Source organism: Microcaecilia unicolor, chromosome 4 (genome assembly GCF_901765095.1).
Source record: "Microcaecilia unicolor chromosome 4, aMicUni1.1, whole genome shotgun sequence".
Classification (NCBI taxonomy): domain Eukaryota; kingdom Metazoa; phylum Chordata; class Amphibia; order Gymnophiona; family Siphonopidae; genus Microcaecilia; species Microcaecilia unicolor.
This window is the reverse complement of record NC_044034.1, coordinates 36,822,478-36,838,291: the sequence shown is the minus strand read 5'-3', so window position 1 is coordinate 36,838,291 and position 15,814 is coordinate 36,822,478. Positions and strand designations below refer to the sequence as shown.

General features: G+C 49.9%; 1 protein-coding gene across 1 annotated transcript in view; it reads right to left on the bottom strand.

The window, feature by feature from the left end:
• EED (embryonic ectoderm development) overlaps positions 1-15,814 on the bottom strand; it is a 100,329-nt gene that overhangs the window by 27,955 nt on the left and 56,560 nt on the right. The window lies entirely within an intron of this gene.

Below are 15,814 nucleotides of genomic sequence, written 5' to 3'. Positions count from 1 at the left end.
TTCCAAAATGGTTGCACTGTACTTCTCTGCTCCAACTGCTCAATCCAAAAACAAATCTACATCTATTGAGAGTGCTACATTAAAATGAGTTATTATGCTAGATTACTACACAGTAAGGTGAAATTTGTTCTTAACTGTTATTTTCCTTTGCTCTGGTCCTGCTAGACCAGTCCAGACAGCAGGATATCTTCCCCAATCAGAAGTTGGAGGCAGAGAATAGTGAGAACTCAGATTGCCCCACATCACCAATATATATATATATAGTATGGTACAAATCTGGATATAAGCAGTATTCTATTGACAAAGCAGATCTGAAACACTGGAACAGCACTGTTAGACCTATGGGCAGTATATAGACAACAGTACAGGGCAGCAGTCAGCCTTGAGAGACAAGAACCTTGCAACAGTAACAGGAAACAGGAATCCAAAGGTTAGAATGCAAGAAGGGAAGCATCCTATACAGTTACAGAGACATTGATATCTATGTCAAGGAGAGTTGTAGTCAGTCCAAAGCGTGGCAACTCCACATTACCGTACATACCAGACATGGCATGGGACACCATGAAGCCCTGAGGCCTGATAAATGTCCTGTCATATCCGGCTTGCCTATCATTCTGCAATCCAAAGTGGAAAAACTAAATGGAGCAGCCTTTTTGGGCAGATCTTGGACTGGTCTAGCAGGATTCAAGGAAAGGAAATTAGCAGGTAAGAACAAATGTCATCTTTTTTTTAATCATCCTGCTAGACCAGTCCAGATGAGTAGAATGTACCCAAGTTCTAAAAGGTTGTCACTTCTACTGGACCAATTTGATGAAGCATTATCCTCTTGCCAAAAGGCATCTAAAACTAAAGAGGACCTGGATCAGAAGCCAAAAGATATGCCTCTGATTCCACAGGACCAGAAACCCTATGGTTTGTGCCAGGGAAGGCCAGCTGATATCAAGAAGAAATTGCCCCAATAAAATTGGTGGGAAAATGTGGGGTACAAATGTAACAAATAAATAAAATAAATAAATAAACTGCAAGGAAATAAGTGTGCCACTATGGAGCCACCAGCAACTAAATGTTTCATAAAGATACCAAAGGAGCTTAGCCGAGATTGGGTGGCAGAGCCAGTGATGGGAGGCGGGGCTGATGGTTGGGAGGCGGGGATAGTGCTGGGCAGACTTATACGGTCTGTGCCGGGGCTGGTGGTTGGGAGGCGGGGATAATGCTGGGCAGACTTATAAGGTCTGTGCCAGAGCCGGTGGTGGGAGGCGCGGCTGGTGGTTGGGAGGCGGGGATAGTGCTGGGCAGACTTATACGGTCTGTGCCCTGAAGAGGACAGGTACAAATCAAGGCAGGGTATACACAAAAAGTAGCACATATGAGTTTATCTTGTTGGGCAGACTGGATGGACCGTGCAGGTCTTTTTCTGCCGTCATCTACTATGTTACTATGTACTATGTAACCCTGCCAGGAGGGAAATGACTCATGAAGATGCCAAAGGAACCCAGCCAGGAGGAAAGGGAAGTATCATCCATCGTGGGAGCCACAGCTCACCTTTATCTGCATGTTTGTTCGCCCCTTCAAAGAAATGTAATAGATTGTTGAGGCAAGATTTCCCTTCACTAAATCCATGTTGGCTTTGTCTCATTAATCCATGCTTTTCAATATGTTCTGCAATTTTCTTTTTTATAATAGACTCTACCACTTTGCCTGGCACTGACGGCAGGTTTACCGGTCTATAATTTCCCAAATCACCTCTGGAAACTTTTTTTAAAAAGCAAAGATACTTACCTGTAGCAGGCATTCTTCGAGGACAGCAGGCTTCATATTCTCACAAGTGGGAGACGCCGATCCACGTCAACCAGGCCTGCATTTTGCCAAAGCTAAATAAGGAGAGCTTTCAGGGAGTGCGAGCCACGCCTCACCACGCAAGCGCGGGTGCCTTCCCACCTGTTGCACGAACGCGGTCTCCTCAGTTTAATACTACAGCAACAATTAAAGTAAAAGTAACAAAGGAGACAATTCCAAAGGGAGGTGGGAGGGATTGTGAGAATATGAAGCCTGCTGTCCTTGGAGAATACCTCCTACAGGTAAGTATCTTTGCTTTCTCCGAGTACAAGCAGACTTCTATATTCTCACAAGTGGGGAATCCCTAGCATTCAGGCTCACTAAAAACAACAAACACTGGTCAACTGAGCCTCGCAACAGTGAGGATATCATGTAGATTAACCTGAAACTATATACAATCTGAATGAGAGTGTAGCCTGGAACAGAATAAAATGGGCCTAGAAGGGTGGAGTTGGATTCTAGACCCCAATCAGATTCTGCAACACTGTCTGCTCTAACTGTCACGTTGGGTATCCTGCATAAGGCACTAGTGTGATGTGAACGTGTGGACTGAAGACAACGTCGAAGCCTTGCAAATTTCTTCCATGGAGGCCAACCTCAAGTGGGCAACCGACGCTCTGAGCCGTGACCCCAACAGATCCTGCTTAACTTACTAAGCATAGCAAGTAGGCATTTAGTAACCTGACCAAGCCTGAACCCTCCTGACAAGCAAGACCAAGGCAGGCCCCAGCACTAGCACCCATGGCTGGGACCTCACATGTGCCCCTGCCAATGAGCACCCCCAGACCGACCAGGTGGAAGGATCTCATCCCTCATCCTCTACAATCAACTGACTGCAGAATGGGGAAGAGCCAGGGGCTACAGCCCCAAAGGGTTACCACAGGATGAAGCAAGAACCCCCTCGGTAAGCAGGAGTACAATCAATAGGGCCATCTGAGCCTCATCCACCCCTAGAGAGACTCCCTTGCAAGCATCAAGCCAGGAACCCCTTGGAATACCAGAAAAAGGCTCCCTTCACTAACATATAGGCACTGCTGCTCCAATAAGAAATGTCTTTTTTTTTAGGGGGGGGGGGGGGTGCAGGAGCTCTACTGACCTTGGCAGAATAAGCCCCCCAAGGGCTACCTTGGGGTCCTGTGAACCCCAGAACCTCAGAAGCAGCCAACACAGGGCTTCCTATTAGTGCAGCCGGATTTCATAAGAATATAAGAATAGCCATACTAGGTCAGACCAATGGTCCATCTAGCCCAGTATCTTGCTTCCAGCAATGGCCAATCCAGGTCAAAAGTATGTGGCAGAAACCCAATTAGTAGCACCATTCCATGCTACCAATCCCAGGGCAACAGTTGCTTCCCTCATGTCCATCTCAATAGCAGACTATGGACTTTTCCTCCGAGAACTTGTTAAAACCTTTTTTACTACTTACTACTAATCATTTCTATAGCAGTACTAGAAGTACGCAGTACTGTACGTGTACAGATATACTAACTGCTGTTACCACATCCTCCAGCAGCAAGTTCCAGAGCTTAACCATTCTTTGAGTGAAAAAATATTTCCTCCTATTTGTTTTAAAAATACTTCCATGCAATTTCATTGAGTGTCCCCTGGTCTTTGTACATTTTGAATGAGTGAAAAATTGATTCACCTCCACCCGCTCCACACCTCTCAGGATTTTTTAAGACCTCAATCCTACCCCCCCCCCCCCCCCCCCCCCCTCAGCAGTCTCTTTTCCAAGCTGAAGAGACCTAACCTCTTTAGCCTTTGCTCTGGGAGCAGTTCCATCCTATCATTTTGGTCGCTCTTCTTTGAACTTTTTCTAATTCTGCTAGATCTTTTTTGAGATATGGTGAGTTTCCTGACCCAGAGGCAAGGAAATAAGAGGCTGTAGGCACTGTGGCTAGGTCCATTTCCCTTCATATTTATAGGATGTTAGTCTATGGTGTTATGGCAGCATTTCTTTTCTTTTTTTTTTAACATCCATGCACAGATATACTAAGGGAGTCTCCCTTGGGTCAGGGTTACAGTGCTAAGAAACTCTGGGCTGAGCCCACACCAGCTCAACTAATATTCCACCAGTGTCGTTATGCTCATATTAGCCCTCTCCTCAAGTCACTTCACTGGCTTCCTATCCGTTTCCGCATACAGTTCAAACTCCTCTTATTGACCTATAAATGCATTCACTCTGCAGCTCCTCAGTACCTCTCCACTTTCATCTCTCCCTACATTCCTCCCCGGGAACTCCGTTCACTGGGTAAATCTCTCTTATCTGCACCCTTCTCCTCCACTGCTAACTCCAGACTCCGTTCCTTTTATCTTGCTGCACCATATGCCTGGAATAGACTTCCTGAGCCGGTACGTCAAGCTCCATCTCTGGCCGTCTTCAAATCTAAGCTAAAAGCCCACCTTTTTGATGCTGCTTTTAACTCCTAACCCTTATTCACTTGTTCAGAACCCTTATTTTATCATCCTCACTTTAATATTCCCTTATCTCGTTTGACCTGTTTGTCTGTCCTAATTAGATTGTAAGCTCTGTCGAGGAGGGACTTGTCTCTTCATGTTCAAGTGTACAGCGCTGCGTACGTCTAGTAGCGTTATAGAAATGATAAGTAGTAGTAGTCGCAGCTCCAATCGGTGGCAGGACTTACAGTCCAGGAACAAAACAGCTTCATCAACCCAAGCTGAAGCAGGAGGATCACTTCAGAGTGAGGTAACTCTGCAGCAAGACAATCCAATCTTGAGGATTGTTTCACCACCTCACCAGCCTTTGCACTACTGAACTCCCTGCAGTTGTTCTTCCTGCCACTACTGAAGGAGCAAGGTGTTGTCTGTGAGAGAGCCCAGCCTTGCAACACCGTCAGCAAACTAGTCCCCTATGTGATTGGCTGCTGTCAAGCCCTCTGATGCCTGCTCTCTTGCAAGACCGTCTAGAGGGTCTGACCAAGGCCAACCAGCTGCAGCACTGGCACCACTGGAAGCCTAAGGATCAGAACACTACTCTTCCTAGACTCCTCTTCCACTGCACCAGGAAACAAGGAACCCCAGCAGGATAGAGAACATTGCTCCTGACTTTTCTTTTAGAAGAGGCTTTTTCTGAAGTCTACTACTACTACTAATTATTTCTATGGCGCTGCTAGATGTAAACAGCTCTATATACATTATATGCAAGTATGTTTACTGTCTCCAAAGGGCTCACAATCTAAGTACAGATCCCAGGAGAAAAAAAAAAATAAGGAGGCGCAAAGGGGAAGAGCAAGACAGACAGATTGGTGGGGGGGGGGGCAACAAGCATAGCAGAACTACGGAACTACTCACCCCTTCCAAACTCCTGACCCACTGTCATCCAGTCCTAGACACTGGAGCCCATAAGTTAGAGCTCTGGCCATGAACCCCTGAAAAGATGAGGGTTGCCCAGGGAGGGTGGAGACCATCTTCCCACCCAATCTAGCCTGGACCTGAGGAACCCCAGCTAGACCTGGAATTCTGAACCACCAACAATGGGTTGTAGTTTGGGGCTCAGGAGAGGGATCAGTCGTCCAAGTTTCAGTAAGGATAAGGACCATGGCTCGATTTCTGTGAGCTCACCCAGTACAGGAGGCTGCCACATGGATGTGGCCCATAGGGTATGAACCAGGGAGTCAAGCATTCTTCAATCATTCTGTTGCACCAATCCACCTGCATCATCTGTGGGCAGAGAAATATTGGACTGATCCAGGGCTGCACGACACTATATACTGGTGATTAAATCACTCTGTTCTCAGGATTCTCTGTCTACACCTGCTGGTGAGGAGAGATAACTCACTCATCTGGACTGGTCTAGCAGGATAAGGAATGGTGACTAACCAGTTCGCTGAACTGAGACAATTATCGGAGGTCCCATTTTGGGGGCAAATTTCAAAGGGATTTCTACAGAGGAAATAAAATGTTCACCAGTGGCAATAAGGGGGATTCCTTATTTCTTCTCCTCTCACCTGTGGGGTTAAAAGGGCAGTACTTGGGGAAAGTTTAGGACAGGCTGAAAAAAATTAAAAGGTAAGCATAGGATTCTATTTTGAAATCTCCATATCTGCTTTATCACATGAACTTTGCACCTGTGGGCCTGCAAGTACCAGGAGGAGGTTGAAAATTGGCCTCTACGTGTATAAAGTGATGACACATAATTACACTCAAACTTTCAGGCATACCATTTCTGTGAAATAAGGAACCTTGTCCCTGGATATTCTAAGTCCTTATATCAAGAGGAATAGATTTGAACTCAATTACTGTTGAATAAAGTAAGATTTCATTATAGAGAAAGAGGTGCCACATCTCAAGCTAAGTGGTCAAAAACATTTTAATATGGAAACAATCTAGAAGGGAAGAAGATATTACCACAACATTTTAGTGAGTGATGAACTATACTCTCACCGTATTTACATTTTCCTATAGAATGTGGCATATCTGAAGTAGTTTACTATGGGCCTTAAAACTGTTTATGAAAAAGGAGTCTATTTGGGTTTGCTATGACAAAAACATGTTTTGGTGTCCTCATTTTTTCTATAATTTTTCTTTCACATTGAACAAGGCTCAACAAATCCTGCACTTTGGCATCCAGGATTTCATGTCTCAAATGTTTTTAGTGCGACTAATAAAGAAAAAGCTATGATCCTGCTCACCACGACGTGATTCTGCTCTCTTTAAGCTTGGACCACGTGGTGCAGAAACTTTGCATACGTCCTAATCTCAAGTCTTGTGAGAACATTCCGTATCTGTTGCAAGCTGTGAAATCAGCCCAAAAGTTCCTGTACTGCATGACTCAAGGTTACAGAGAGATGAATCACATGGTGGGGAGCTAGGAAAACAGCTGTTTCTTCAATGATGACAGAAGCAGCTACATATGAAAAAGAGGCAAAGTAGAGTCTGGGATGTGCACCAAAGCTGCTGGTTGTCTGTGGGGGTGAATGATATGAGTGAAAGAGAGAGAGAGAAAGAGAAAGAAAGAAAGAAAGAGAAATGGGACTTGATATAGCGCCTTTCTGTGGTTTTTGCAACTACATTCAAAGCGGTTTACATAGTATATACAGGTACAGCGAAGATACATACCTGTAGCAGGTATTCTCCGAGGACAGCAGGCTGATTGTTCTCACAACTGGGTTGACGTCCACGGCAGCCCAGGAACAGTAATTTTCCAAAGCAAAAATTAGACAGAATTTTTGCAGAGCCTTCCAGAGCGCAGGGCGCGTGCACCGTACATGCGTGGCCATCTTCCCGCCCGTCGCGCGAGAGTCCCGCTCAGTTATATCAAAAAGCAAATGACAAACAAGAACAATAACTCCAAAGGGGAGGTGGGCGGGTTTGTGAGAACAATCAGCCTGCTGTCCTCGGAGAATACCTGCTACAGGTATGTATCTTCGCTTTCTCCGAGGACAAGCAGGCTGCTTGTTCTCACGACTAGGGTATCCCTAGCACCCAGGCTCACTCAAAACAACAAAGAAAGGTCAATTGGGCCTCGCAACGGCGAGGACATAACAAGGATTGACCTACGAGCTAGAACATCTGAGAGTGCAGCCTGGAACAGAATAAAAATGGGCCTAGGGGGGGTGGAGTTGGATTCTAAACCCCGAACAGATTCTGCAGCACTGACTGCCCAAACAGACTGTCGTGTTGGGTATCCTGCTGAAGGCAGTAGTGAGATGTGAAGGTGTGGATTGATGACCACATCGCAGCCTTGCAAATCTCTTCTATAGTGGCTGACTTCAAGTGAGCCACTGATGCTGCCATGGTTCTAACACTATGAGCCGTGACATGACCCTCAAGAGTCAGCCCAGCCTGGGCGTAAGTGAAGGAAATGCAATCTGCTAGCCAATTGGATATGGTGCGTTTCCCGACAGCCACTCCCCTTCTGTTGGGATCAAAAGAAATAAACAATTGGGCGGACTGTCTGTGGGGCTTTGTCCGCTCCAGATAGAAGGCCAATGCTCACTTGCAGTCCAATGTGTGCAGCTGACGTTCAGCAGGGCGGGTATGAGGACGGGGAAAGAATGTTTGCAAGACAATTGACTGGTTCAGATGGAACTCCGACACCACCTTCGGCAAGAACTTAGGGTGAGTGCGGAGGACTACTCTGTTATGATGAAATTTAGTATAAGGAGCATGAGCTACCAAGGCTTGAAGCTCACTGACTCTATGAGCTGAAGTGACTGCCACCAAGAAAATGACCTTCCAGGTCAAGTACTTCAGATGGCAGGAGTTCAGTGGCTCAAAAGGAGGTTTCATCAGCTGGGTGAGAACGACATTGAGATCCCATGACACTGTAGGAGGCTTGATAGGGGGCTTTGACAAAAGCAAACCTCTCATGAAGCAAACAACTAAAGGCTGTCCCGAGATCGGCTTACCTTCCACACGGTAATGGTATGCACTAATCGCACTAAGATGAACCCTTACAGAGTTGGTCTTAAGACCAGACTCGGACAAGTGGAGAAGGTATTCAAGCAGGGTCTGTGTAGGACACGAGCGAGGATCTAGGGCCTTGCTTTCACACCAGACGGTTGCCACACTCCTCTACACCAGACGGCAAACCTCCGCCAGAGAAAAAAGTAACTCTTTTTAGTGGAATCTTTCCTGGAAGCAAGCAAGACACGGGAGACACCCTCGGAGAGACCCAAGGAGGCAAAATCTACGCCCTCAACATCCAGGCCGTGAGAGCCAGGGACCGGAGGTTGGGATGCAGAAGTGCCCCCTCGTTCTGAGTAATGAGGGTTGGAAAACACTTCAATCTCCACGGTTCTTCGGAGGACAACTCCAGAAGAAGAGAGAACCATATCTGATGCGGCCAAAAGGGAACAATCAGAATATTGGTGTCTCGATCTTGCTTGAGTTTCAGCAAAGTCTTCCCCACCAAAGGTATGGGAGGATAAGCATACAGGAGGCCTTCCCCCCAATCCAGGAGAAAGGCATCCGATGCTAGCCTGCCGTGGGCCTGAAGTCTGGAACAGAACTGAGGGACCTTGTGGTTGACTCGAGTAGCAAAGAGATCCACCAAGGGGGTGCCCCACACATGGAAGATCTCGCGTACCACTCTGGAATTGAGCGACCACTCGTGAGGCTGCATTACCCTGCTCCACCTGTCGGTCAGACTGTTGTTTACGCCTGCCAGATACGTGGCTTGAAGAAACATGCCGTTCCGGCGAGCCCAAAGCCACATTCTGACGGCCTCCTGACACAGGGGGCGAGATCTGGTGCCCCCCTGCTTGTTGATGTAATACATGGCAACCTGATTGTCTGTCTGAATTTGGATAATTTGTTGGGACAGTCGATCCCTGAAAGCCTTTAGAGCGTTCCAGACCACTCGCAACTCCAGGAGGTTGATCTGCAAACCTTTTTCCTGAAGGGACCAACTCCCCTGGGTGTGAAGCCCATTGACATGAGCTCCCCACCCCAGGAGAGACGCATCCGTCGTCAGCACCTTTTGTGGCTGAGGAATTTGGAAAGGACGTCCCAGAGTCAAATTGGACCAAATTGTCCACCAATACAGGGATTGGAAAAAACTCGTGGACAGCAGGACTACGTCCTCTAGGTCCCCAGCAGCTTGGTACCACTGAGAAGCTAGGGTCCATTGAGCTGATCTCATGTGAAAGTGGGCCATGGGAGTCACATGCACTGTGGAGGCCATGTGGCTGAGCAATCTCAACATCTGCCGAGCTGTGATCTGCTGAGACGCCTGCACCCAGGAGACGAAAGACAGAAGAGTGTCGGCCCTCGCTTCCGGAAGGTAGGCACGAGCCATCTGAGACTCCAGCAGAGTTCCTATGAATTCTAGTTTCTGGACTGGAAGAAGGTGGGACTTTGGATAATTTATCACAAACCCTAGTAGCTCCAGGAGTCAAATAGTCATCTGCATGGACTGTAGAGCTCCTGCCTCGGAGGTGTTCTTCACCAGTCAATCGTCGAGATAAGGGAACACTTGCACTCCCAGTCTGCATAGAGACAGCCAGGCATTTTGTAAACACCCTGGGCGCAGAGGCGAGACCAAAGGGTAGCACACAATACTGAAAATGCCGTGTTCCCAGATGGAATCGAAGATACCGCCTGTGAGCTGGCAGTATTGGGAGGTGAGTGCAAGCGTCCTTTAAGTCCAGAGAGCATAGCCAATCTTTTGCCTGAATCATGGGAAGGAGGGTGCCCAGGGAAAGCATCCTGAACTTTTCTCGGACCAGATATTTGTTCAGGGCCCTTAGGCTAGGATGGGATGCATCCCCCTGTTTTCTTTTCCACAAGGAAGTACCTGGAATAGAATCCCAACCCTTCCTGCCCCGGTGGCACGGGCTCGACCGTATTGGCGCTGAGAAGGGAGGAGAGTTCCTCTGCATGTACCTGCCTGTGGCGGAAGCTGAAGGACTGAGCTCCCGGTGGGCAATTTGGAGGTCTGGAGATCAAATTGAGGGAGTATCCTAGGGGGACTATTTGGAGGTTACGAGAGGTCACCTTTGGTGAAAAAATTTTAACCTCCCCCCGACCAGCAGATCGTCCGGCACGGACACTTTGATTTCAGCTATGCTCTGCTGGAGCCAGTCAAAAGCCCATCCCTTGCTTTTGCTGGGGAGCTGCTGGGGCCTGTTGAGGCGCACGCTATTGATGGGAACGAGCGCGCTGGGGTTTAGCCTGGGCAGCAGGCTGGCGAGAGGGAAGATTGTACCTACGCTTATTAGAATAGGGAACAGTCCTCCTTCCCCCATAAAAATGCCTACCTGATGAGGTAGATGCTGAAGGCGTCCGGTGGGAGAATTTGTCGACAGCGGTGTCCCGCTGGTGGAGTTGTTCTACCACCTGTTCGACCTTTTCCCCAAAAATATTATCCCCCCGGCAAGGAGAATTCGCTGCTGGATCCTATTCTCCAGGTCGAAGGCACGCAGCCACGAGAGTCTGCGCATCACCACACCTTGAGCAGCAGCGCTGGACGCGACATCAAAAGTATCGTACACACCCCTGGCCAGGAATTTACGACACGCCTTCAGCTGCCTGACCACCTGCTGAAAAGGCTTGGCCTGCTCAGAAGGGAGCTTGTCCACCAAGTCCACCAACTGCCGCACATTGTTCCACATATGAATGCTCACGTAGAGCTGGTAGGACTGGATTTTGGAAAGGAGCACTGCAGAATGGTAGGCCTTCCGCCCAAAAGAGTCCAAGGTTCTAGAGTCATGGCCTGGGGGCGCCGAAGCATACTCCCTAGAACTCTTGACTTTCTTAAGGGCCAGATCCACCACACCAGAGTCATGAGGCAACTGAGTCCGCATTAACACTGGGTCCCCATGGATCCGATACTGGGATTCTATCTTCTTGGGAATGTGGGGATTAGTTAGCGGCTTCGCCCAGTTCGCCAGCAATGTCTGTTTGAGGACATGATGTATGGGTACAGTAGACAATTCCTTAGGTGGTGAAGGATAGTCCAAAAGCTCAAATATCTCGGCCCTTGGCTCATCCTCTGTAACCACAGGGAAGGGAATGGCCGTAGACATTTCCCGGACAAAGGCCGCGAAAGACAGACTCTCAGGAGGAGAAAGCTGCCTTTCAGGAGAGGGAGTAGGATCAGAGGGAAGACCGCAAGACGCCTCGTCAGAGAAATATCTCGTGTCCTCCTCTGCTTCCCACAAGGCCTCACCATCGGTATCGGACACCAGTTCGTGAACTGCAGTCTGAAGCCGGGCCCATCTAGACTCCGTGGAAACATGGCCATGGTGGGTATGCCGACAGGAAGACTCCCGCACCGGCGGCGATGACGCTCCCTCCATCGAAGTCGTCGGGGAGTCAGCCTGGGAGGCTGCCGATGCAGGCACGCAAGCAGTACTGGGACCGGAGACCTCACCACGGGCGATGAGCCAGCTATCGCCTCTCTCAACGGCACCGGCGGCACAAGCACCCCCGGTACCGGAGCGGAAGGGCGTAACAGCTCTTCCAGGATCCCTGGAAGGATGGCCCGGAGGCTCTCGTTCAGAGTGGCTGTCGAGGAAGGCAAGGGGTCCAGTACCGGCGACGAGCTCAGAATCTGTCCAGGTTGCGGAGGCGGTACCGGGCTGTCCACAGAAGAGCACATTGACACCTCTTGTATGGAGGACGAGCGGTCCTCCCGGCGCCGACGCTTAGCGGGTGCTGAATCCACCGGCGACCCGGAGCTCTCGGTACCGCGACGGGAAGGCGGCCGGTGATGATGCTTCTTTGCCTTCGCACGAAGTAGGTCACCGGCACCTCCCGGTACCGAATAGGAGGACGTTGAATCCAAATGCCTCCTTGGGGCCGGGTCCGAAACAGGTCGATCCCGGGGGACCTGTACCGCAGGAGCCCTCGAGACAGGCGGAGATCTACTTGAGGGCTCACCGCTACCAGCAGGGGAATGGACAGCCCTCACCTGCGCTCCTGATGCCGATGCACCCTCCGATGACATCGATACCTCCGATAACCTCGGTACCGCAGGCGTCGGGTTCCACTGAGCCAATCTCGCTGCCTGAGTCCTCTTCTTCAGCAGAAGACAGAGAGTGCAGGCTTGGGGACGATGACCGGCCCCCAGACACTGAAGACACGAAACGTGCCTATCAGTGAGCGAAATCGTCCAGCTGCACCGCGTGCATTTTTGAAGCCGATGGCAGGCTTCGATGACATGGGCGGAAAGATCACGCCGGCGAAATCAAAATTCGCGATGGTGGCAAAAAATAGCACCAAAAACAGGGAAAAAACCCGTACAGGTGGCTGAAAAGGCCGCTTCTGACGACGAAAGGAAACTTAACGGGAAAAACACTAGAAATAGTGGAAAAATGGTTTTTGTTTTGTTTTTTACAAGACGAATAAAACACGAACGGAAGACTTTCCAACCACTTCCGAACGGAAGAAAGCGGCGAAAAATGCGCGAGGGGTCTCCCTCAGGCACAGAACAACCGTAAACAGCTGTCCTGAGCCGCGGAAAAAAGAAGACTGGCAAGCACGCTCACGTTCGGGCGGGAAGACGGTCGCGCATGCGCATTGTACATGCGCACGCGAGGGCTAGCAAACATTGTTGCTAGTGAAGATCTCCAATCGGAGGGGCTGCCGTGGACGTCACCCATCAGTGAGAACAAGCAGCCTGCTCGTCCTCGGAGAAAGCGAATGCTACATACCTTTAGAAGGTATTCTCCGAGGACAGCAGGCTGATTGTTCTCACTGATGGGTGACGTCCACGGCAGCCCCTCCAATCGGAACACTTTTCTAGCAAAGTCCTTTGCTAGTCCTCGCGCGTCGATGCGCATGCGCGGCCGTCTTCCCACCCGAATCGGCTCGTGTTCGTCAGTCCCATATGTAGCAAACAAAGCAACGGAAGACACAACTCCAAAGGGGAAGCGGGCGGGTTTGTGAGAACAATCAGCCTGCTGTCCTCGGAGAATACCTTCTAAAGGTATGTAGCATTCGCTTTCTCCGAGGACGAGCAGGCTGCTTGTTCTCACTGATGGGGTATCCCTAGCCCCCAGGCTCACTCAAAACAACAACCATGGTCAATTGGGCCTCGCAACGACGAGGGCATAACTGAGATTGACCTAACAACTTATCCAACTAACTGAGAGTGCAGCCTGGAACAGAATAAACATGGGCCTAGGGGGGTGGAGTTGGATTCTAAACCCCGAAGAGATTCTGAAGCACTGACTGCCCGAACCGACTGTCACGTCGGGTATCCTGCTGCAGGCAGTAATGAGATGTGAATGTGTGGACAGATGACCATGTCGCAGCTTTGCAAATCTCTTCAATAGTGGCTGACTTCAAGTGGGCTACGGACGCTGCCATGGCTCTAACATTATGAGCCGTGACATGACCCTCAAGAGCCAGCCCAGCCTGGGCGTAAGTGAAGGAAATGCAATCTGCTAGCCAATTGGATATGGTGCGTTTCCCTACAGCCACTCCCCTCCTGTTGGGATCAAAAGAAACAAACAATTGGGCGGACTTGTCTGTTGGGCTGTGTCCGCTCCAGATAGAAGGCCAATGCTCTCTTGCAGTCCAATGTGTGCAGCTGACGTTCAGCAGGGCAGGAATGAGGACGGGGAAAGAATGTTGGCAAGACAATTGACTGGTTCAGATGGAACTCCGACACAACCTTTGGCAAGAACTTAGGGTGAGTGCGGAGGACTACTCTGTTATGATGAAATTTGGTGTAAGGGGCCTGGGCTACCAGGGCCTGAAGCTCACTGACTCTACGAGCTGAAGTAACTGCCACCAAGAAAATGACCTTCCAGGTCAAGTACTTCAGATGGCAGGAATTCAGTGGCTCAAAAGGAGGTTTCATCAGCTGGGTGAGAATGACATTGAGATCCCATGACACTGTAGGAGGCTTGACGGGGGGCTTTGACAAAAGCAAACCTCTCATGAAGCGAACAACTAAAGGCTGTCCCGAGATCGGCTTACCTTCCACACGGTAATGGTATGCACTAATCGCGCTAAGGTGAACCCTTACAGAGTTGGTCTTGAGACCAGACTCAGACAAGTGCAGAAGGTATTCAAGCAGGGTCTTTGTAGGACAAGAGCGAGGATCTAGGGCCTTGCTGTCACACCAGACGGCAAACCTCCTCCATAGAAAGAAGTAACTCCTCTTAGTGGAATCTTTCCTGGAAGCAAGCAAGATGTGGGAGACACCCTCTGACAGACCCAAAGAGGCAAAGTCTACGCTCTCAACATCCAGGCCGTGAGAGCCAGAGACTGGAGGTTGGGATGCAGAAGCGCCCCTTCGTCCTGTGTGATGAGGGTCGGAAAACACTCCAATCTCCACGGTTCTTCGGAGGATAACTCCAGAAGAAGAGGGAACCAGATCTGACGCGGCCAAAAAGGAGCAATCAGAATCATGGTGCCTCGGTCTTGCTTGAGTTTCAACAAAGTCTTCCCCACCAGAGGTCTGGGAGGATAAGCATACAGCAGACCTTCCCCCCAGTCCAGGAGGAAGGCATCCGATGCCAGTCTGCCATGGGCCTGAAGCCTGGAACAGAACTGAGGGACTTTGTGGTTGGCTCGAGATGCGAAGAGATCCACCAAGGGGGTGCCCCACACCTGGAAGATCTGTCGCACTACCCTGGAATTGAGCGACCACTCGTGAGGTTGCATAATCCTGCTCAACCTGTCGGCCAGACTGTTGTTTACGCCTGCCAGATATGTGGCTTGGAGCACCATGCCGTGACGGCGAGCCCAGAGCCACATGCTGACAGCTTCCTGACACAGGGGGCGAGATCCGGTGCCCCCCTGCTTGTTGATGTAATACATGGCAACCTGGTTGTCTGTCTGAATTTGGATAATTTGGTGGGACAGCCGATCTCTGAAAGCCTTCAGAGCGTTCCAGACCGCTCGCAACTCCAGGAGATTGATCTGCAGATCGCGTTCCTGGAGGGACCAGCTTCCTTGGGTGTGAAGCCCATCGACATGAGCTCCCCACCCCAGGAGGGACGCATCCGTTGTCAGTACTTTTTGCGGCTGAGGAATTTGGAAAGGACGTCCCAGAGTCAAATTGGACCAAATCGTCCACCAATACAGGGATTTGAGAAAACTCGTGGACAGGTGGATCACGTCTTCTAGATCCCCAGCAGCCTGAAACCACTGGGAAGCTAGGTCCATTGAGCAGATCGCATGTGAAGACGAGCCATGGGAGTCACATGAACTGTGGAGAACATGTGGCCCAGCAATCTCAACATCTGCCGAGCTGTGACCTGCTGGGACGCTCGCACCCGCGAGACGAGGGACATCAAGTTGTTGGCTCTCGCCTCTGGGAGATAGGCACGAGCCGTCCGAGAATCCAGCAGAGCTCCTATGAATTCGAGTTGCTGCACTGGGAGAAGGTGGGACTTTGGATAATTTATCACAAACCCCAGTAGCTCCAGGAGGCGAATAGTCATCTGCATGGACTATAGAGCTCCTGCCTCGGATGTGTTCTTCACCAGCCAATCGTCGAGATATGGGAACACGTGTACCCCCAGCCTGCGAAGTGCCGCTGCTACTAGCAAAGGAC